The 23,098-nt window shown below is 42.9% G+C and overlaps 1 protein-coding gene, 1 non-coding gene and 1 pseudogene across 5 annotated transcripts in view; 2 read left to right on the top strand and 1 right to left on the bottom strand.

Moving 5' to 3' along the window:
* The window catches only part of RAB30 (RAB30, member RAS oncogene family), a 104,223-nt gene that overhangs the window by 33,434 nt on the left and 47,691 nt on the right, over window positions 1–23,098 (top strand). Inside the window, exon 1 of one of the 4 annotated variants that reach the window (XM_066369632.1) lies at window positions 15,263–15,501. The exons of the other annotated variants lie outside the window; for them this stretch is intronic. The gene's annotated coding sequence lies outside the window, so the exon portion shown is untranslated. Of the gene's footprint in view, window positions 1–15,262; window positions 15,502–23,098 lie in introns of those variants that run through there. 4 annotated transcript variants of the gene reach the window in all.
* Window positions 7,043–9,853, bottom strand: LOC136388062 (small ribosomal subunit protein uS10-like; annotated as a pseudogene).
* LOC136389888 (small nucleolar RNA SNORA29) lies at window positions 18,263–18,399 on the top strand. The gene has a single exon (XR_010748446.1). It is a non-coding gene; the product is annotated as a small nucleolar RNA SNORA29 (small nucleolar RNA).

Here is a 23,098-nt window from a genome sequence, read left to right as displayed (position 1 = left end):
GGCATCTCTTTTTCCCATTGTAAAGCCAGAAGCCAGGGCCACCATCACAGCAGCCTGGTCCATGAAGGTTTGCATTGGATTCGAACAGTCGGTAAAGAAACAACGGAGCCAAAAACTGGTGGGCCATAGTCTTTAATCCTAGCTTGCACCCGGCAGGCAAGTAAAAATACACACATTGGGCTCCAAAACCCACTCACATTCAGTGCTCACAAAGCTACTGACTTATCCGAGTTTCCTAGAATCAAAGGTTTCTAGCTCATCAGACTTATTCTCTGTTCCTGTAAAGCCAGAAGCCAAGGCCAGAGCCACTATCACAGCAGCCTTCTGGCCCATGCAGGTTCGCATTGGATTCGGACAGTCGGTAAAGAAACAAAGGAGCCAAAAGCAGATGGGCTGTCATCTTTAATTCTAGCTTGCACCCGGCGGGCAAGTAAAAATACACACTGGGCTCCAAGACCCACTCACATTCAGTGCTCACAAAGCTACTGATTTATTCGAGTTTCCTAGAATCAAAGGTTTCTAGCTCACCAGCCTTATTCTCCTCAGTTCCCCATCTCCTTCCTTATCCCAGATACAAACTCTACACAAACTGGCATCTCACTCAGCACTCCGCCATCTTAGCTGCTTCTCCTGGCCTACTCCACGTGGCCTCCTTCTGCTCTCTGCTCTGTTCTCTCCTCTAATCCTCCCAGGAACCAAGAGCCCAAACTCTGTTCTGCCCCCATTTTATATTGTAGCTTCACAACCTCTAATCCAATATACAAAATAGGGAAGTCTCTAGTAGAGTCACTTCTCTGAGGCATGATTGGATTGTACCACCCCACATCAAAAAGGGTGGGAAAGGCTTAATCCCAAAACCAAGCCCCAGGCTGCAACGATCCACAGAGACACACATTAATATCACCTGGGCAATGGCCTCCACGTGGGCAGTGGCGCCATCTTTAACAAAGTGAGCATAATACATTTTATCTGCCCAACAGTTCCCCATCTCCTTCCTTCTCCCTGCACAAACCCTGCCCAAACTGGCTTCTCTCTCAGCACTCTGCCATCTTGGCTGCTTCTCCTGGCCACATGGCCTCTTTCTGCTCTCCTCTCTGCTTGGCCTTTCTCTGCTCTCTGCTGCTAATCTCAGGAACCGAGAGCGCAAGCTCCCGTTCTGCTCCCATTTTATAGTGTAGAAATCCAAACCTTTAATCCAATATACAAAATAGGGAAGTCTCTAATACAAAGTCACTTATCTGGGGCATGATGGGATTGTACCACCCCACATCAGAAAGGGTGGGAAAGGCTTAGTCCTAAAACCAAGCCCCAGGCTACAAGGATCCTGCCTGCCCACAGCCCAGAGACACACATTAATATCACCTGGGCAACAGCCTCCACATGGGCAGCGCCATCTTTAACAAAGTGAGCATAATATATTTTATCTGCCCAACACCCATGTTTGCTCCAGCTCCTTCCACTGCTCAGTTTGCAGGTCCCAGGCAGCCTCTTCCACAGAGCTCTCGGTTTCCTCATGCATGGCTGTAAAAGTTAGCCAGCCTACGGTCCCCAAAAGGACAGGCATGGGGAACCATACAGCAGCCAGTCCTCTACTCCACTTCTCAAGGGTGATGGTGGTTCCATACTGATCTGTTTTGAATCTTGCCACAGACTACACCAAATGTAAAGCCAGTAGCCATGGCCACCATCACAGACATCTGGCCCGCGTAGGTTCGCATTTGATTCGAACAGACGGTAATGAAACAACGGAGCCAAGAACTGGTGGGTCATTAGCTTTAATCCTAGCTTGCACCTGGCAGGCAAGAAATACACACAGTGGGAAAACACTTCCCTTTCCATTCAGGGCTTCCAAAGCCACTGACTTATTCGAGTTTTCCTAAGATCAAACATTTGTACCACACCAGCCTTATTCACCTCTGTTTCCCATCCCCTTCTCTCTGCACAAACTGGCTTCTCCTTCAGCACTCTGCCATCTTGGCTGCTTCTCCTCTCCTCCACGTGGCCTTTCTCTGCTCTCCCCTCTAATGCTAATCTCGGGAACCCAGAGAGCAGGCTGCCGGTCTGCCCCATTTTATAGCGTAGAAATCAAAACCTTTAATCCAATATACAAACAAGGAAGTCTCTGATACAAAGTCACTTATCTGAGGCATAATGGGATTCCTCATAAGAGTGCACCACCCCAGGATGGGAAAGGCTTAGTCTTAAAACTAAGCCTTGGGCTATAACGACCCTGCCTGCTTACAGTCTGTCCCCTACATCCAATGCAAACTATAGGTGAGCAAACATATACATCATATTTGCAAACTTATTTGACCAACAGATGGCAATGTGGAAAGTGGCATACGGAGACAAGGGGTGGGTGCCCTGAGGCACTAGAAGGCACTCCTCCCTTGGTGTGTGGCGTGCTTCTGTGTACCCATGGGTACATTCATTCACTGTGCCTCCCCCTTATGTTTTGGGTGCCTTTACCCCTCCTAAAGAAAGGGGACTGGGGCCTGGGTTCCTCCCCACTGGCTTGTTTTTCTCTTTGGAGACTCATACTTCATGTACATCCTATATATACACGCACGGGTGGGTCATGAGATGAAAGGAACTAAAGTGAAAAAAGATTCAGGCCTGTAAGGCCAGAGGCTGCTGCCATGGCCATGCAGGTTCACACTGGATCTGGGCGATAGTAAAGGAACTGTGGAGCCAGAAAACGGTGGGCCATTCTGTTTATTAAAGTCTTGTAATGGCGGATGAGCAAACAGGCAGGGAAGACCGCTGCTCTCTCACTCAGGGCTCTGAAACCCTGACCACCTCTGGAGTGACTGGACTCACAGGCCTCCACCAGCCTCAGCAGGGCTCCCAAGCCCCTCAGCACTCTCCAGTAAAACAGGCTGGGTGGAAATACCCCTTCCATTGCAAACAGTAGCAAACTATCACCCTTCCCCAAGCAGGCAGGTTACCTGCTATTGGCAGTCTGCCGCCCTGAGGGCAAGCACCCGCAGCCTTCCATAGACCATACACATGGCGCTGCCCTGCACCAATGTACCAATTTGGCAAAATACAAGCAAGCAAACCAAACTCACTTGTTTCACACTTGAAACACATTGGTTTGCACAACAAGGCCCCCACCAGAGAAAGATGGTTTATTTGGCAGTTTTTTTGTTGTACTAGTTTATCTAAGCAGTGGCACAGACACAGCTGAAACTGTCATTAGAGAAAGCCCAAGCCCAAAGGGGGCTTCTCCATCCTCGGTTCTTGTCATGCTCGTGAGAGTGAATTCATGCAACAGACACTGCAGCATTCAAGCAAAGCAAGCAGTTTATTAAGCAAAGGTATACACTTGGCACAAGCTGAGCACCCTGCCTGTTGGGGTGTTAGGAGTTATATACTCTTAGCTTCAAGGCTTTGTTTCCCTGTTATCGGGTCTAATGTTTAGGGTTTCAAGGCTTCTCTTTCTTGATGTTGGGACTAACATACTGGGTTTCAAGGCTGTCTGGACATGTGGTGATTTTGTTTTGGCAGACCTTAAGACTACTGACTCCCTCCTTTTAGTGGGTGAGATAAACCCCCTTTGTTTCTTTCCTCCCCTTTTCGTTCCCTGGTAACTGTCTATCCTACCTAACAAAATCATATAGTGTCATTATAGTACCTTTTAATATTCTAGAATTAAAAGGACTTTAGACATTACTTGACTACATATACTTTTTCATTTAACAGGAAAAGAGAGGGAGGCCCAGAGATGTTAAATTTCTGGGTCACACAATTAATTCCTAGAATCTCAGTGTTATAGAGGACCTTTAAAGATACTTAGTATAACCACCCAGATAATAGTAAAGAACAACAATTATGGTCCTGGCTAGTGGCACAGTGGATAGAGCATTATCCTGGAGCACTGAGGTTGCCAGCTCTATCCCAAGTTTGACAGTTCAATCCCAAGAGCACCAGCTTGACCATGAGGTCGCTGGTTCTAGCCCTAGTCAGGGCACTTATGAGAAGAAATCAATGGGTGCACAACTAAGAGGAACGAGTTGATGGGTCTCTCTCTCTTTCAAAAAAATAAAAGAATAATAATTATAACTAGTATTTATTGAAAGTTTATTGACATGTGTAATGATATATATTTTCTCATTTAATTCTGACAGTACCCCAATATAATAGGTACAATTATCATTTCCATTTTACAGCTGAGGAAACTAAACTTGAACAGATTAAGTAAAATTTGCCCAAAGTCATCCAACCAACCAAAAATTAAACTTGTATGGAGTCCTTTACTCCAATTTGCCTAAGTGTTTGAACTGTGTTTCTTCATTAGCGTATGAGCGCCTGGACATAAGCAGGGCCATGCTCCCTTCTTGTATGTTTCCCACTCTGGGATTGTCATGTAAAATTTGCTCAACAGATTTTTGTACAATGAATGAATCATTGTCAGTCACTGTTAGTGACAAGTGACTAGGAACTCAGTGGCTAGCTAGACCCATATCCAGGTCTGCTGATGTCTTACCCTTTCAGCAGCTGTATGAGCTTATATGCAGATGTGGACCAGAAAAGCCCATTGCTCTGCAGCTGTCTACATTGTCACTGAACAGTTTTGAGAATTAATGTGCACAGAATTATCTTTGGACATCAAAGCTTCTTTGAAGATGTGGCAGCCTGGTTGGTTTCCCTGAATCTCTGAAGTTTGTCGAGGCAACTGGAAGATTCTCTCTGTATGTAGTACCATATTCCCCCCCCCCCCCAACAACCATTTAATTTACAGTTGTAGTTTCAAACCATAGTCTGAGGTGTCCTGGAGTTCGTGGGCTAGAGAATTGGGGGATTTTGTAAGAAAGCATGGCAAGGATTTGGCTTTGAGTCAAATAATGACCACAACAAATATCTTTGCTGTATTAATTTATTAGTTCTGACAGATGAGAATGGACTCATTAGATGTACAATACCTTGTGATGTTTTCTTATAAGCTGAGTGTTTTTCCTACTCAGTAATGGTAATATATGGGCTTGTTTGTTTAGAGGTTTTTCTTTTTAAAATTAATTTATTATTTATATAGAGGAAGAGGGAGAGATGGAGGGAGGGAGGAAAAGGGAGAGACGGGGGGGGGGTGCATCAACTTGTTCCACATAGTTGTGCATCCATTGATTGCTTCTCAATGTGCCTGGACTGAGGATCAAGCCAATGACCCCAAGACTGAGTCAACTACCCCAGGCTCAAGCTGGTGACCCCAGGTTCAACCTGGAGACCTTGGGATTGAGCTGGTGACCCTGGGCTCAATCTGGAAACCATGGGATTGAGAAGCCAGTGACTGTGGCCTCAAGCCAGCTACCTTGGTGACCCCAGGATCAAGCCAGCAACCTCTCTCAAACTGGTGACCTTGGCACTTTAGTTTGACCCTCTATTTACTGTACCACTACAGGTCAGGCAATTGGAGGTTTTTGAAGCCAAAGACATTTTAACAGATTTATAAAGATGGTTCTAAAAAGAAACAAAAAACACCTCTCTACCTAGATTACTGCTTTCTATATAAAGAACAGCATGGGCATTGTTTGCCATTCATTGTAAGCAGAGTTTCTCTATATGGCACGGAAAAGCCAAGGTTCTTGGATTTCAGCTCAAAGCTATAACCTTTGAATCTGGACCCCAGGGTTGGTTCATAAAAGCAATACATAGCATTAATAATTGCTGCTTATCACTTGGAGGAAAATCCAAATTAAATAAAGGAGGCTTTCATTAGGTTGTGAACAAAAAGAATCAGGCTCTGTTGGTAAGAATCTTGAGGGATTTTCATGGGGAAGGGGTGTATACAAGATACTCTTCTTATTTGTAGGCATTTGAGAAATCCCTTAAAATAGAGAAACAAATGAATATTTGTTTTCTAACACAAAAAAAATATTCAAAGACCTGCCCATGTTCCTTGCCAAAGCTTTTCTCTTTTCAAGTTTCAGGCAACTGCCACATTTTTTTTCCTGATTATATTAGGGAGAAAACCTCACTGAGTAATTGCTTTCTGTTAATACCCACTTTTAAACATATCTCATCTATTAATGATTCTTTCCTTTAAGTCTGTCAGGGTCTAGCCTGGTTTATCCAGCTCCCTCTTCGGCAGCAGTAGTCACAGTAAAGGAGTAGGAGGTGGAGGGTGGCAAACAAGAACGAGAGGATCTGTTCACTACATGGTGGCTGCTCTGTTACCAGATAAGTGTTCATGTCACCATGTGCTGGAGGTAGCTGTGCATTTTTATTTCTAACTTTTTATTTTCAAAAATTTCAAATGAACAGATTAGTACAAAGGACACTCAAAAAGCTTAGATTTACTAATTCTTAACATTTTGTCATATTTGCTTCATCTTCATAATATATGCAGGTTTACATTTTTTTGGCAGCAGACATCATCATGATACTTCATCTCTAAATATGTCAGTATTTATCTCCTAAGTATAAAGATATTCCTCTACATCAACACAATAGCATTATCATGCCCTAGAAACTTAACACTGATTCTGTAACACACATGCTATATGGAAATCTCATAATCAGTTAACTTTTGCTGCATAACAAGCATAACAAACAATGCCAAAACTGTTGGCTTAAAAAAAAATTATATATTAATGCTCATGATTCTGTGAGTCAACTGGATAGTTCTTCTATATAATCTTTTTTTTTTTTTTTTTAATTCAGTGAGAGGAGGAGAGGCAGAGACAGACTCCTACATGAGCCCCAACCGGGATCCACCTGGCAACCCCCCCCCCCCCAGCTATTTTTAGTGCTTTAGGCCAATGCTCAGAGCAACCAAGCTATCTTCAGTGCCTGGGGCCAATGCTCGAACAAATTGAGCCACTGACTGTGGGAGGGGAAGAGGGAAAGAAGGAGGACATGGAGGGGGAGAGAAGCAGATGGTCATCTCTGTTGTGTGCCCTGACCAGGAATCGAACCTGGAACATCCATACACTGGGCTGACTTTCTATCCACTGAGCCAACTGGTCAGGGACTTCCCTCTTTTGTATTTTGACATTGATTTTCTTTTTAAACAACTGATCGTCAATTTATCAAGAAGGTTGATTTAAGCATCTGCAATGGTGGCTTCAATCTTAACTGCTGCATCAATACTGATGGAAATAATCTCCTTAACAGTCTCAGAAGGGCTGTGCAAATCAATGGGTTACTTGTGGATCCACATCTGACACAGATCCCGAGTCTCAGAGCCCTCCTCTTTGGGAGCTCTTCATGTAGTGATTCTCAGAATCTTAGTAGGCATCTGACTGGTCCTTTCACTTGGCGATTCTTTTTTTTTTAAATTTTTTAAATTTTAATTAATTAATTTTTTACAGAGACAGAGAGTGAGTCAGAGAGAGGGATAGACAGACAGTAACGGAGAGAGATGAGAAGCATCAATCATTAGTTTTTCATTGTGCGTTGCAACACCTTAGTTGTTCTTTGATTGCTTTCTCATATGTGCCTTGACCACGGGCCTTCAGCAGACTGAATAACCCCTTGCTGGAGCCAGCGATCTTGGGTTCAAGCTGGTGGGCTTTTTGCTCAAACCAGATGAGCCCGCGCTCAAGCTGGCGACCTCGGGGTCTCAAACCCGGGTCCTCTGCATCCCAGTCCGATGCTCTATCCACTGCACCACTGCCTGGTCAGGCTGGCGATTCTTTTTATTTGTGCCTGTGGTCAAGTCAGCACACACCCTCTCCAGACTTTAATTGGGGCTGGTGAGGGTAATTCTAATTCTGTTAATTGCCACCTCTGTTTTCACAAGTGGCTTTCTGGTGTCTTTAAAAGCGATGGCCTGACCTGTGGTGGCGCAGTGGATAAAACGTCGACCTGGAAATGCTGAGGTCGCCGGTTCGAAACCCTGGGCTTACCTGGTCAAGGCACATATGGGAGTTGAAGCTTCCTGCTCCTCCCCACCTTCTCTCTCTGTCTCTCTCTCTTCTCTCTCTGTCTCTCTCTCTCCTCTCTCTCTCCCTTTCTCTTCTCTAAAATGAATTAAAAAAAAAAAAAAAAAAAAAAAAAAAAAAAGCGATGGCTGCCTCGCGGCATCCTGACTGACCTGAGCAAGGGCAGAGCCAACGGCAGTGAGTCAAGAGCAGGAGTGAGTGGGACAGAGCTCAGCTGCTGCAACTGTTTCTCAAGGAGTGACATTGATATTGTTTTGATTAAGATTCCAGGCCGCCTGACCTGTGGTGGCGCAGTGGATAACGTGTCGACCTGGAAATGCTGAGGTAGCCGGTTCGAAACCCTGGGCTTGCCTGGTCAAGGCACATATGGGAGTTGATGCTTCCAGCTCCTCCCCCCTTCTCTCTCTCTCCCTCCCTCTCTCCTCTCTAAAAATGAATAAAGAAAAAAAGAAAAAAAAAAGATTCCAGGCCTATTTTCATAATAATAACTCACAACCTGAATTTATTTAGTTATTTCCCCACAATTATATGTAGGTTAAACATTCTTGGCAAGAATTTTAAATAGCTGTATTGTATACTGCCCCTTGCTTCACAAGGGGAGGCACATGTGTGAGTTTATTCCACTACTGGTGATGCTCACTTGGCTAAGGTGGGTTCTGTCAGATTTCTCAATTGTAACTGTCACTTCCTAGAGATAGTTTTGTATTAAGTCTGGACATTTGGTGCTAAAGTTCTTGCAATCACATCAGCATGCATTTATTAGATACCTACTGTAACTGTAGTTTTAAATTTAGTGCTGTGGAGGCTCTAAAAGAACGGTAAGGAATGTTGCCTGTCTGAAGAAATATATAGTGTTCTTGATGTTGAGTACTTTTAAGAAAACTGAATGAAGAGTACAGGAGTGGTGATTCTTCTAAGTTAATATCTGGTTTATAAAAACTTTTTATTGAAATATAATGAATACGCAGAGAAGTGCACATATAAGCTTAGAGCTTGATGACATTTTCAAACTAAGCAGACCAGTGTAACCAGCACCTAGATTAAGAAGCAGAATATGAGCACATCTCAGTAAACCTATGTCCAAATGATGGCTGTCCTTTTCAATACCAATTTATGAGTGGCCTAATAAAATTAATATCCTTTTAAGCTCAAATGATGTTATCTTATTATCAGTCTGTATTCATCAAGCTTGAATTAGAGTAACTTTCACTGTGTTCATACATTACCTCTCTTTCCCCAAGGGTATTCTTTCCTGATGCATCTGTCCTGCCCCTCTTGACTTTCTTGGGTCTAGTTCTTTCTTTAAAAAATTTATTTATTGGTTGACCTTGGCTGGTGGCTCAGTGGATGGAGCATCAGCCTGGTCTATGGATATCCCAGGTTCGATTCTAGTCAGGGCATATAGGAGAAGTGACCATCTGCTTCCCACCCCCCTTCTCTCTCTCTTTCCTTCCTGCAGCTAGTGGCTCAATGTTAGAGTGTTGGCCCTGGGTGCTGAGGATAGCTCAGTTGGTTGGAACATTGGCCTCAGATGCTAAGGATAGCTTGGCTGGTCTGAATGTTGGCCTCAGGCACTGAGGATAGCTTGGTTCATTGGAGCATTAGCCCCAGATGGGGTTGCTGGGTGGTAGATACTGATTGGGGCACATGGAGGAGTATGCTTCACTATCTCCCCTCCGTTCACCTAAAAAAAATTTTTTTTTATTGGTTGATTTGAGAGGGAGGTGGGGAGAGAAAGAGAGAGAAACATGTTTGTTGTTCCACTTATTTATGCATTCATTGATAGATTCTTTTATGTGCCCTGATCTGGGAGTTGAACCTACAACCTTGTCATATTGGGATGACACTCCTAACTTACTAAAGGACCGGGCCAGAGCTGCTCCTCCTAGTACTTTCTTGCATTTCTGTCTTTGGCTCTGTCTTCAGTTCTCTTCTTTTGGCTCCTGTTCCTCACCTTCTCTACCAGGCATGGCCAACAGTTTTTGCCCCTGGGCCAGATTAGAAAGAAAACTTTTTTCACGAGCTGGACGAAATATTAAAATTAAAAAATGTTAAATACAAAAATGATTCATTTAAGTAAATAAAATTTTATTATGTAATTTGTTTATGAATAAATGTAAGTGGGTGAAAAAAATTTAATATACAATATTATTTTAATAAAAAAATAATTATATACCATCTAAATATCCAAACTGTATTGCAATCAATTGAAACAATATTTAATTAATAGAATGAGCTTGAAGGGGTTATATCGCAAATAAAACAATTATTTTGTTTTACAAACAGCCTGGACAGTTTTCAGTTATCAACTGCAGCTACTGTCTATGCTACAATGCCACTTGATTCAGCACACTTGACCACAAAAATAACGAATTGTTTGACCTTGTGTGCACACTGGCAAACTCCGCCTAAAAGAATGTGGGTTTCACATCGCCACTAAATGTCAAATAGTTCATATGGAGTACAGACAAGTACAAAAGTTGTAAATCTTTATAATGGAATTTTTTAAAAAAAATAAAGAAGTATTATGAATCCATTTGACCAATTATTGGAAGTTAACCCTAGATTAGTCACACGCGGAATTCTTTTCCGCGTATCACTATCTTCTTAAATATCTTAATTTCTAATAATCAAAGATGCTTCTGCTTCTGAGTAGCTGAGATTTTTAAAGCAGCGGAGAATATTAAAAATTTAATCGCGGGCCACATAAACTCATTCCCAAGGGGCCGTATGTTGGCCATGCCTGTTCTGTACTTATCAGCAGTTCTGCTTTTCACCAGGCTGCTCCCTCTCCTTTTTATCACCATGCTTTTAATAAGACTGTGTTCCCTTCCTCTTTAATCCATTCATCCACATGTCCTTGAGACTTAGTGTTCCTTCCCACAGTTCTAAGGAAGTTCATCAGCAAACTCCTGGTTACTAAGGCAGGCTTTGTTCTCTTAGATCCTGCCTCCTCTTCTCATCTTTTCTTTGAGACTGTTTCTTCTTGGCTTCCATTTACTGTGTGCTTTGTCTTCTGCCAACTGCTCTGAGCACTCCACTAACAGTTTGACTCCCCAAAGTCTACTTTTGGTCTGTATGAGAATGACACTTCTTAGGACCTTCTTTTATGGACTGTGGGTCATTATGTTGGCAATTTATTTGTAGCTTGAAGATTGTGATTTTAATAGCAAACCCTCAATTAAATTGATGTAAATTCTCTGCAACCTTAGTTTTTTTGATGCTATGCCTGGTAGGAACTCAATAAATGTTTGTTGGAATGATTTACTTGTTCAATTATTCATTTATACATCCAATAAATATTTACTAAATGTCTAGTTGGTGAATTGAACTGTTTGTTAAATTTAACAGTAGGTTACATCTTTTTTTCAAATTATGTAAATATGGTTTTCTTTTTCTTCCAACTTTTGTTGAAGTATGTTTATTTGCTTGTTTTTTTTTTTTTTAAATTCCAGCAATAACTAGCTAAATGACTCTTGGATAAGTTGCTTAACCTCTAGAAATCTGTTTCCTAATTTTTAATACAGGGATAGTAATAGTGCCTACCTTCTGGGGTTTTTTGAAAAGATTAGATGCAAAAAATACACATAGATCACATAGTACATGCTAGCATATAATAAAGGCTCAATAAATGTCAGTTGTCATTATTCTTATTAGAATGTTTTAGACATTGGACTTTGGTCCTCGCAGCAATTATCCTGAATTGGGCATTATTTTCCCCATTTTTTAAAGAAAGAAACTAAGACTTAAAGAATTTAAATAACTTGCCAGCTATCACAGAGCTGGTCTGGGCTATCTGATCCCATAGTCTGTGCCTTTTACCTACATTACAGCCTTTCAGCATATTGTTTGATACTTAGAGGTAAAGTAAGAGTCACTGTATATTGACTAAAATAAACTGAAATATTGTTTTCATTTGCCTTTTTTTTTTTTTTTTTTTTACACAGGGACAGAGAGAGAGTCTAGAGAGAGGGATAGATAGAAACAGACAGACAGGAACGGAGAGAGATGAGAAGCATCAATCATCAGTTTTTTGTTGTGACACCTTAGTTGTTCATTGATTGCTTTCTCATATGTGCCTTGACCGCGGGCCTTCAGCAGACCGAGTAACCCCTTGCTTGAGCCAGCGACCTTGGGTCCAAGCTGGTGAGCTTTTTGCTCAAGCCAGATGAGCCCGTGCTCAATCTGGCAACCTTGGGGTCTCGAACCTGGGTCCTTCCGCATCCCAGTCCAACGCTCTATCCACTGTGCCACTGCCTGGTCAGGCTTCATTTGCCTTTTAAAAGAAAGTTGTGCTCTATTGTGGAAACTTTAGTCCTGAAAGTCAGATAAATAAAGATTGTCACTTAAAACCACAGAATCCTAGGGTTTAGAAGGATTTTAGGTTTAGGCAGATCTGCCTGCTTAATTATTGAGTTCTGTAACCATCTAGCCAAGGGGTCATCAGGATTGTTCATTAAAGCTTCCAATGCCAGGAAAGTCGTCAGCACCCCGGGCAGCTCACTTCACTTTCTGCAGCTCTGACCAGGAGACAGCCCTTCCCTATGGCAGCTGAACGCTTCTCCTGTGACCGCCCTCGCTCCTAACTGGCCCCCTCCCTGCACTCCCTCTTCCTCACAGTAACCAGAATTCTCTCTTTAAGGCACAAGTCAGATTTTCATTCTCCTAATTAAAACTCTCCTTTGATTTCCCATTGCCCTTATGACAAAATCCAAACTCTTTTCTGTGGTCAGCGAGGCCCTGCCTCATCTCAAACATCCTTTCTTCCTTGTTGCTCACTCACCCTTTCCCTGGTGGCCTTTCTGTTCTTCAGAAATGCCAAGTGTTTCCTGCAGGAGGCCCTGGCACTGTTCCTTCTCCCGGCTCTCTTCTTTCTTCCTTCTTCTTTTAAAAAATGTTTATTATTGATTTTAGAGAGAGGAAGGGAGAGAGACAGGGACATCAGTCTGTTCCTGTATGTGCCCTGACTGGGGATGGAACCAGCAACCTCTGCACTTTGGAATGATACTCCAACTAACCAAACTTTTTGGCCAGGACTGCGCTCTTCTTTTCTGAGCTGTGCAAATGATTGGCTCATTCTCACCTTTCAGGTCTCAGCTTTCTCAGAGAGGCCTGTCTTCATCACTCATCTGAGGCCTGAATCTCATCATCCTGTACTTACCTTTCAGGTCCCCTTGCCTTGTCTCCTCATGAGAGCTTAAGTTCTTTGGTGAGTGGACCTAGGCTACCACATTAGCAGTCGTATCCTCTACAGATGTCCAAAGGAGGTGTTCCATAAATGTTTGAGGAATAATGAATGGCCTCATGATTGACTGTCAGGGTGTGCAGTCATATTCAAACTGAAGTCGAATTGGAACTTTGCTGCTTTCTGTGTAACTTGGGGCAAATTACATTGCCTCTCTGAGCTTCGGTTGCCTCACCTATATAAAAACAATCTTATCTTCCTCACAGAATGATGTGAAGATTAAGATATCGGCTGTGACTGTACATGCCACATTACCTGGCACATGTTAGGTGTTCAGTCCACTTCAAAGCCTGGTACTTAATTATGAACACGTGTAGAAGAGTTCTGTGTAGTTTCAGCCTGATTAATGAAACTGTTTATACAGTGTGCCTGTGTGTGCGTGACTCACAGCCTGGGTGTAAGATGCCTGTGACTCCCCTGAGGCAACACTCGCCTAGCTGGGAAGACAGTTCTGAGCCAGGATATCAGTTGTGCTGAGTGATGCTCAGTCTGATAACTCAGGGGTGCCAAGCCCAGAGCCTTCGCTGGGCCACTGAACACACAGCCTGAAACTAAATGCTCAAACGTGACCGTGTTGTGTCCAGTCTCTTGTCAAGATGGATTGGGACACTCTGTCTAGACAGTTGTCTCCCTTGGGAAATCACAGTTGCTCTAAGAGGAGGCACATGGTCTCCTGTTAAGAATACAGAATAGACCTGTGAGCTGTTTTGCAGGGGGCGGTGGAGTTGCTGTGAGGTACATGGGCCTGTGGAGCAGAACCCACAGAAGGGAGTTGTCAGTTTCCATACTCACAGCATCTCAGGATCACAGTGGTGGCCTTCTCCTTCACACACGCAGTGTCAACAGCACCCACGGGAAAGCAGAAATGTCACTGTCAGTGTCAGCCTGTCCAGAGCCAGTGATTCTTTTCCCCCACTGAGGAATGCTCAGAGATTAGTAGGTAACCCTGGATCATGGATTACCTGCTGGGAAGTGGGCAGAAGGTTATGCAACTTGCTTGCTTGGCATGATGGCCTATGTCAGGGGTCCCCAAACTTTTTACACAGGAGGCCAGTTCACTGTCCCTCAGACCATTGGAAGGCCAGACTATAAAAAAAACTATGAACAAATCCTTATGCACACTGCACATATCTTATTTTAAAGTAAGAAAACAAAATGGGAACAAATACAATATTTAAAATAAAGAACAAGTAAATTTAAATCAACAAGCTGACCAGTATTTCAATGGGAACTATGCTCCTCTCACTGACCACCAATGAAAGAGGTGCCCCTTCCGGAAGTGCAGCGGGGGCTGGATAAATGGCCTCAGGGGGCCGCATGTGGCCCGCGGGCCGTAGTTTGGGGACCCCTGGCCTATGTGGTTCCCTCTGTAGGCTGTGAGACTGAGTGTTTTAACATGCGGGCTCTAAAATGAGATAGATTTGGAATCAAATCCTGGCATGTCATGATCTTGGCTAAATTATTTAACATCTCGCCTTAGTTTCCTCATTGAAAATTAGGTTACTAATGATTCCTATCTTATTTGGTTGCTGTGAGGATTAGATGAGGTAGTGCATGGACACATCTTAGCTTAGTTTCAGACCCATAGCCGATGTTCAGTAAATGATGATTCTTTTTATTAGGCAGGACAGGTCAGGGTTGTGAGTTCATTTCTGGTGAGTCTCACCCATATTGAACTTTGGGTCTTGGTTCACCACTTGCCAGCTGTGACTTGGGACAAGTTATCTGACCTCTGAGTCAGTGTTCTTATATTACATGCAGTTTATAATTCCCACCTCAAAGTGCAGGTAGAATGAAATACGAGTACCTGACACAAAGTAAGTGCTCAAAACACTCATTCCCTTTACCTTTGGTTCTTGACTGTCTGAAATGTGGAATGAGGTCCCTTTAAGCTTGTTGAGATTCCTCCCTAGTCTTGTATGCAGCTGTGTTCAGATAGCTTTGGCAGGAAGAAAGAGTTGCTTTTTTTTTTATGACTATTTCATAATTTGTTGGCTCAGATCTGCTGCTGCCACACCCTGTGCCTCTCAGAGTCCCTGGGCCTTATTGCAATTAGCGTGTGCCTTGCCTCTCACCTCAGTGACCCTAGAAAGACGCTGCTCGGGAAGGCTGCTGAATGCAAAATGGATTTTTCTCTCTGCTCTTTGGTGCGATTGCTGGCTCAGGGATTCTCAGCTGCAGGAGGAGGGGCTGGCAGGCCTGAACTGCAGTTGGACATAGCGGCCAGGAGTTTTCTGGTTTTCATTAAAATTCTCTGGCTGTCTTTGGAATACTCCGTTGGCTATGACTAGGCGTTGGAGCTGGTTGTGCTGTTCTGTCAGCCTCACACACCCGTCAGACCACAGCGGCCCTGAGGATGAGAGAAAATTGAAGGTGGGGAACAGGCTGGCTAAGGGGTCTTGTTGAGCAGCCTTTGTGTAAGTGGTGTAAGGGACCCCTGTCTACAACAGCAGAGCTTGGATTTTGCAGTCTTAACTACAGATGGGGAGGTAGACAGAGCTGAGCTGGGAATGGGTAGCAAAGAGAAATCCTCTTCCAGCCTGCTCTTGATGACAGACTTGCTCTTGAGCAGGGGTCTCAAACTCGCGGCCCGCCCACCAATTTTGTGCGGCCACAAACTGGCCCGCAGACTAATCCACGAAGTTTGATTAGTCTGCGGGCCGCACAAAATTGATGGGCGGGTCGCATGCGGCCCGCGGGCCGCGAGTTTGAGACCCCTGCTCTTGAGGGTAGACAGAAGCTTCTTGGCAGGTGTCAGAGGACCCCAGAATGTTACATTCATGAATGAAATCAGTCTGGCATAATCATTTTTCTGAGGTGCCGGTAATCCTCATATGGCCAAAGAGATCAGGATTGGGTGTAAATTCTCTGAGGGTGGCAGATTGAATAAAGACGATTCAGTTTTTAAATGTTAGTTTCTGGTAGCTAAAAAAAAAATCTCACTTGAGGCCTGACCTGTGGTGGCGCAGTGGATAAAGCGTCGACCTGGAAATGCTGAGGTCGCCGGTTCAAAACCCTGGGCTTGCCTGGTCAAGGCACATATGAGAGTTGATGCTTCCTGCTCCTCCCCCCTTCTCTCTCTCCTCTCTCTCTCTCCCCCTCTCTCTCTCCTTTCTAAAATGAATAAATAAATAAAAAAATCTCACTTGAGAGTGAAATTTTAATCTGAAAACCCAGGTTTAAATTAGGACTCCGGTATTGATAAGCTTTGTGACTTTGAGCAAGTTACTTTCCTGGGTCTCAGCTCCCCAGTGGGGCTGCGAGGATGAAATGAGATGAATTATGTAAAGGTCTTGGCATAGCATATGTTCTCAGTAAGTGGTAGCTATTGATATAAATTGGGCTGGATCTGACCTGGCACTCCAGCTCACCAAGCTATATCCCAGTTCTGTCACCTAGGACATTTGTTGTACATCCCTTCCAGCTTTGTGTCATTTAAAAATTTGAGGCAGACGTGTTCCCTAGGGCAAATTGAATCTCCTCTCTTTGGAAAAATAAACCAACACATTATTATGTTTCCCACTGAAAGGCTTACAATGTCAGATATTTCATCTCTGGGTAACTTAGTAGGAAGAAAAGGATTTTTGACATCATTCTTGGTGGATAGATTGTGAGAAAGCCATTGTAATTGATCTTAGGTATTAATGTTCCCTGATGCTACCCCAAGAGAGCAACATTACTCCCATGGGAGCATCACTGAGGCTCCCAGTTGCCTTCATTTTATAGTCGACTACATTTCCAGTCTTTTCTCCTTTCACTCTATGCTTCAATCAAGCCTTGTGTTCCAGCCACAGTGTACCGCTCACGCAAAATAGTGAACATGGAACACATTATACGTACCGAAGAGTATTTTAAATACACATTTACAGTTTAATTTTTTTTTTTTTTTTTTTTTTTTGTGGCAGAGACAGAGAGTCAGAGAGAGGGACAGATAGGGACAGACAGACAGGAAGGGAGGGAGATGAGAAATATCAATTCTTTGTTGTGGTTCCTTAGTTGTTCATTGATTGATTTCTCATATGTGCCTTGACCGGGGGGCTACAGCAGACCGAGTGACCCCTTGCTTGAGCCAGCGACCCTAGCCCCAAGCTGGTGAGCCTTGCTCAAACCAGATGAGCTTGCGCTCAAGCTGGCGACCTCGGAGTCTCGAACCTGGGTCCTCCACATCCCAGTCCGATGCTCTATCCACTGTGCCACCGCCTGGTCAGGCCACATTTACAGTTTAAAAGAATAATAATCGGATGAAAACTGGTTATCTACCATCCAATTTATAAAATTGAGTATTTTGGGTGCCTTAGCTGCTCTGTACTCTCTGCCTCCACATCGTGTCTTCTTCCTCCCTTACCAGAAGCAATAATTATCTTAACATTTGTGTTCATCATTCCCTGACTTTATGGTTTAATAGCCTATGTTTGTATTTCTAAACTACATATTGTTTAGTTGTTTTTTTTTTATTTAGAAATTATATTTAATGGGGTGACATTGGTCCATGAGAACACATAAATTTCAGGAAGACATCTCTATAGCATTTGGACTGTTGATTGCATTGTGTGCCCATCACCCAGTCAAATCATTTTCATCATCATATTTTTGTCCTTCTTTCCTTCCCTACTCTTATTATTTAGTTTTTTAAAACAAAGATTCAAGCATAAATCTAGCAAGCTTTATAAGAAAAGGGTGACATTGACACTCCTAGATCTAAAAATAATCTGAATTTACTCAGGGTATAGTCTGGCTTTAGCTTCCCTGGGAGTTCCAAAAGGTTTTAGTGTCAATGTGCAAGATTGTAAGTGAATCTTAGGGAATGTGAGACTCACCACTGATGGGGCATCTGGATGGGGTGGTAGTGACGACCAGGCATTGGGCATCTGGTAGGATATGGTCGCAGAGAATGGACTGCTCTGCCTCTTCTCCTCATTTCTCTGTGACTCAGGGAGTAGTCAAAGCCAAACTCATCTGTGGGATGAAGTAAATGCCATCAACTAACCCAGATAGACAGCAGGGAGGGGACAAGCAGATACTTCATCAGCACGTGGTCAAGACAAATAGAATCAGGAAAGAATTTGAACCAAGTTTATTTATATTTGTCAGGTTAAAAAGAGAGTATGTAGAATATTCCATAGGTGGAATATTCTAATCTAAAAGTTAACCCCCTTCTACTAATAATAGATTTTAGTGGCTATGCTTATGGGATAGATTAATGGTGACATGATCTGAAGAGGGAGGATTTTTCTGGTCCTCCTCCTATATGAAATGGCTAAACAGAAAAGAAAAAAAAAAGTTAACCCCTATGGTCCTGGCTGGATTGCTCAGTAGATAAAGCATCGTCCTGGTGTGCTGAGGTTGTAGATTAGATCCCCAGTCAGGGCACATATAAGAAGCAGTCAGTGAGTATACAAGTAAATGGAACAACTAAGTGGAACAGAGAGTTGTTGCTTCTCTTTCTCTCCCTTCCCTCCTCACATACTCCACTCTCAAATCAATGGAAAAATTAAAAATAAATAAGTAAAAGCTGACCCCTAAATCTTATCAAGCATCTAGAGCTGACTCATTGGAAATATAGAGGAAAGGATGAGAAGTTAAATTACACTCTAAGGAAGCAAACAAATAAATTTAGTATTGAACAAATGACTTGGCTTCTGCAAGAAGTCAGTGGCATGAAAAAAATAATGTGGCTTAAGGATAATAACCAAGCCTGACCAGGTGGTGTCACAGTGGATAGAGCACTGACCAGGTTTGAAAGCCTGAGGTCACTCGCTGGCTTGAGCATGTGCTCAATAACATGATCCCAAGGTTGCTGGTCATTGGCTCAGCTTGAGCCCCCCAGTCATGGCATTTATGAGAAGCAATTGAACAACTAAAGTGATGCAACTATGAGTTGATGCTTCTCTCTCTTTCTGTCTCTCTCTCTCTCTCAAAAAAAAAAAAAAAAAAAAAGCCCTAACACAGATAGCTTGGTTGGCTAGAGCACCATCCTGAAGCGCAGAGGTTGCTGGGTTCTATTCATGGTCAGGGCACATACAGGAACAGATCCATGCTCCTGTCTCTCTCTCCCTTCCTCTCTCACAAATAAATAAATAAAATACAATAAAATAAAAAGAGAATGGGTAAAAAAAAGATGAGTTCTGAAGTACATGGGTAAAACAATGTGGAGTTTGTTTTAAAATATTCTAACTAAGAAAAATATAGGGGGGGGGAAAGGATAGATCAAGTTAATAGGTCAAAATGTTCATAATTGTTGAATCTGGGTAGTAGGTATTGGGGGTCTACTTTTGAGTATGTTTGAAAATTTTATAATCATATATTTAAAATAGTTAGAATAAAGAGAGTTTAATGGCAGTGGGTTTGTTGTGATGACCATCTCCAATATGCCTCTCCCTGGAGTTATACTTCTCTGACCTGGTTGGCTTCTTCATGTGGTAGTTATTTTGGAAACCTCTGTTACTTGTTTCTACTCGAGCCTCTGATTCTTGTCTACTGCTTGGTGAAGGACATCTTCCAGTTTGTAGAGTCTTCTCTGCAGTGTCTGCAATTTCACAGTAATTTCACATGGTGCTTAGTGTGCTGGACCCTTTCAACCTGACAAGGTGGACCCCTAAATTCTTTGAGGTTTGGTTGAGTTATATTATTGTGATTTTTCTTTTTTCTGTTTTCTCTTTCTTGGGAATTTCTCTTATTCAGATATTGGACCCTTGTACAAATCCTCTAGAATGTTAACTTCTCTCTCCTGTTTTCTATATCTTTGTTTTTTGACCCTTACACTCCAGGAGAATTCTTCTACTTTATCTTTTAATCCTTTTATTTAGTTTTTTCTTTTTTTTTTTCACAGAGACAGAGAGAGAGTCAGAGAGAGGGATAGACAGGGACAGGCAGACAGGAACGGAGAGATGAGAAGCATCAATCATTAGTTTTTCGCTGCGCATTGCGACACCTTAGTTGTTCATTGATTGCTTTCTCACATGTGCCTTGACCATGGGCCTTCAGCAGACAGAGTAACCCCTTGCTTGAGCCAGCAACCTTGGGTCCAAGCTAGTGAGCTTTTGTTCAAACTAGATGAGCCCACGCTCAAGCTGGCGACCTCGGGGTTTCGAACCTGGGTCCTTGGCATCCCAGTCCGACGCTCTATACATTGTGCCACCACCTGGTCAGGCAAGTTTTTAATTTTTATTATTAAGTTGTCTTTTATTGTGTGTGTGTGCGTGAGAGAGAGAGAGAGAGAGAGAGAGACAGGGACAGACAGACAGGAAGGGAGAGAGATGAGAAGCATCAACCTGTTGTGGCATCTTAGTTGTTCATTGATTACTTTCTCATGTGTGCTTTGACTGGGGGGCTCCAGCTGAGCCAATGACCCTTTGCTGAAGCCAGTGACCTTGGGCTCGAGCCAGCGACCTTGTGCTTCAAGCTAGCAACCATGGGGTCGTGTCTGTGATCCCACACTCAGGCTAGCAACCCCATGCTGGTGAGCCCACACTCAAGCCAGATAAGCCTGTGCTCAAGCTGGTGACCTCAGGGTTTTGAACCTGGGCCCTCAGCATCCCAGATTGATGCTCTATCCACTGCACCACTGCCTGGTCAGGCAAGTTGTCAATTTCTAAGAGCTCTTTTTTGTTCTCTGAGTGTTTCTTTTTTATAGTATACTATTTTTACTTTGTAGTGGCAGTTTTATATCCTTTTTGTGAGAATATTAGTGGTACTTACCCCCTGCGTAGTATCTGTTTCCTGCAAGTTGCTCTTTTTGTGTTTGCTGTGGTCTAGATCTCTATTAGAGGTTTTCCCAAGATGTCACTCTCAATGTGACCTTTGGCTATGTTGCTCCTGACTAAGGGGAATGGTTTAAAAAAGGCTGTCAAAACCTTGACATTATGGTAAGTGAAAGAAGCCACTCACAAAAGACCCTATAGTATATGATTTCATTTATATGAAATGTCCAGAATAGGAAAATCTATAGAGACAGAACATAGATTAGTAAATAGTTGCCTGGGGCTAGAGAGTGGGTAGAATGAAGGGTACAGGGTTTCTTTGTGGGGTGATGGAAAAGTTCTAAAATTGATTATGGTGATGGTTGTACAACTCTGTGAATATACTAACCCTGCTGAATTGTATACTTTGAAAGAGTGAATTGAGTGTGTGAGTTATATCTTAATAAAGCTTAGTATTATATCTTAATAAACCATTCTGGTGGTGATGGTTGTACAACTTTGTGAGTATACTAAACACCATTGAATTGTGTACACTTTAATGCCTGACTGATGGTGGTGCAGTGGACACTGGGGGACCCAGTTTGAAATCCCATGGTCTCTGGCTAGAGTACGGGCTTGTGGGCTTGAGCATGGCATCATCGACCTGAGCATAGCATCATCGACCTGAGCATGGCATCATCGACCTGAGCATGGCATCATCGACATTATCTCAAGGGCACTGGCTAAAGCCCAAAGGTCGCTGGCTAAAAGACAAGGTCACTGGTTTGAGCGCCAGGTCGCTGGCTTGAGCAAGCTGTCACTAGCTCAACTTGAGCCTCCCCCCAGTCAAGGCACAAATAAGAAACAATCAATAACCAACTAAAGTGAAGCAATAACAAATTGATACTTCTCATCTCCCTTCTCCCCCTGTTTATTCCTTCCTATCTCTCTCTCTTTAAATAATAAAATTGGACACTTTAAAAAGGTAAATTGATTATGTGAGTTAATTAAATATAGTGTGTATATATTAATTTTTAAATTGATTTTAGAGAGAGAAGAAAGGGGAGAGAGGGAGAGAAAGAGATTGAGAGAAAGAGACTTCAATTTGTTTTTCCACTTAGTTGTGCATTCATTGGTTACGTCTTATATGTATCCTAACCAGGGATTGAACCTGCAAACCTCATGCATCAGAACAATGCTCTAACCCAGTAGTCCCCAACCTTTTTTGGGCCACGGACTGGTTTAATGTCAGAAAATATTTTCACGGACCGGCCTTTAGGGTGGGATGGATAAATGTATCACCTGACGAGACAAGCGTCAAGAGTGAGTCTTAGATGGATGTAACAGAGGGAATCTGGTCATTCACTTAAACTGTTTTTAAAAATAAAACATCGGCCTGGCCTGTGATGGCGCAGTGGCTAAAGCGTTAACCTGAAACGCTGAGGTCACAGGTTTGAAACCCTGGGCTTGCCCGGTCAAGGCACATACAACAAGCAATCAATGAACAACTAAAGTGGAGCAACTATGAGTGATACTTCTCACTCTCCCCCCTTCTCTCTGTAAAATCAATAAATAAAATCTTAAAAAAAAATAAATTAAAAAAAATAAAACATCGTTTAGACTTAAATATAAATAAAACGGAAATAATGTAAGTTATTTATTCTTTCTCTGCGGACCGGTAGCGGTCCGCGGCCCGGGGGTTGGGTACCACTGCTCTAACCAACTAAGCTACCTGGCCAGGGTGTGAATTATATCTTAATAAAGCTGACCAAAAAAAACAAAACAAAACAAAAAACTGTCAGGAAACTGAATATTGGATGGAGATCATTAACTCTGGGCCTCACTGTAGCATGATTGGGCTGGGCTGCTTTGGGGGGGCCTTGAAGGGGCACCCTCAGGTTTGCCCCAGGCTGTGTTCTCCCGGGGTGAGACTGACACTCCTTTCTGTGGAGAGTGGTGCTACCTCGGTATCAGGAAGATGTGTGGCACTCTACCTTTAGTAGTCAGAATGCTCTTTGTTACATTGCCCTTCAAATATGCTGGGTCCTTCTGGACCAGAGACAGTCTTACTTTTTATTATAGAAAATGTCAAAGATTTAGAAAACTAGAGAGTACAGTGAAACTCCATGTTCCCATCACCCAGGTTCACCAGTGATCACTTCATAGACATTTTTATTTCATCTGTATCCCCTGCCCCTTCTCCCAGAGTATTTCAAAGCAAACACTAGACATTTCTATTTTATGTTTTCCAGACACTAAACCTCTAGAATCTTCCCCTGGGGAGAGGATAT

The sequence above is a fragment of the Saccopteryx leptura genome, chromosome 1 (genome assembly GCF_036850995.1).
Source record: "Saccopteryx leptura isolate mSacLep1 chromosome 1, mSacLep1_pri_phased_curated, whole genome shotgun sequence".
Taxonomy (NCBI): domain Eukaryota; kingdom Metazoa; phylum Chordata; class Mammalia; order Chiroptera; family Emballonuridae; genus Saccopteryx; species Saccopteryx leptura.
This window is presented reverse-complemented; position numbering and strand designations above follow the sequence as displayed.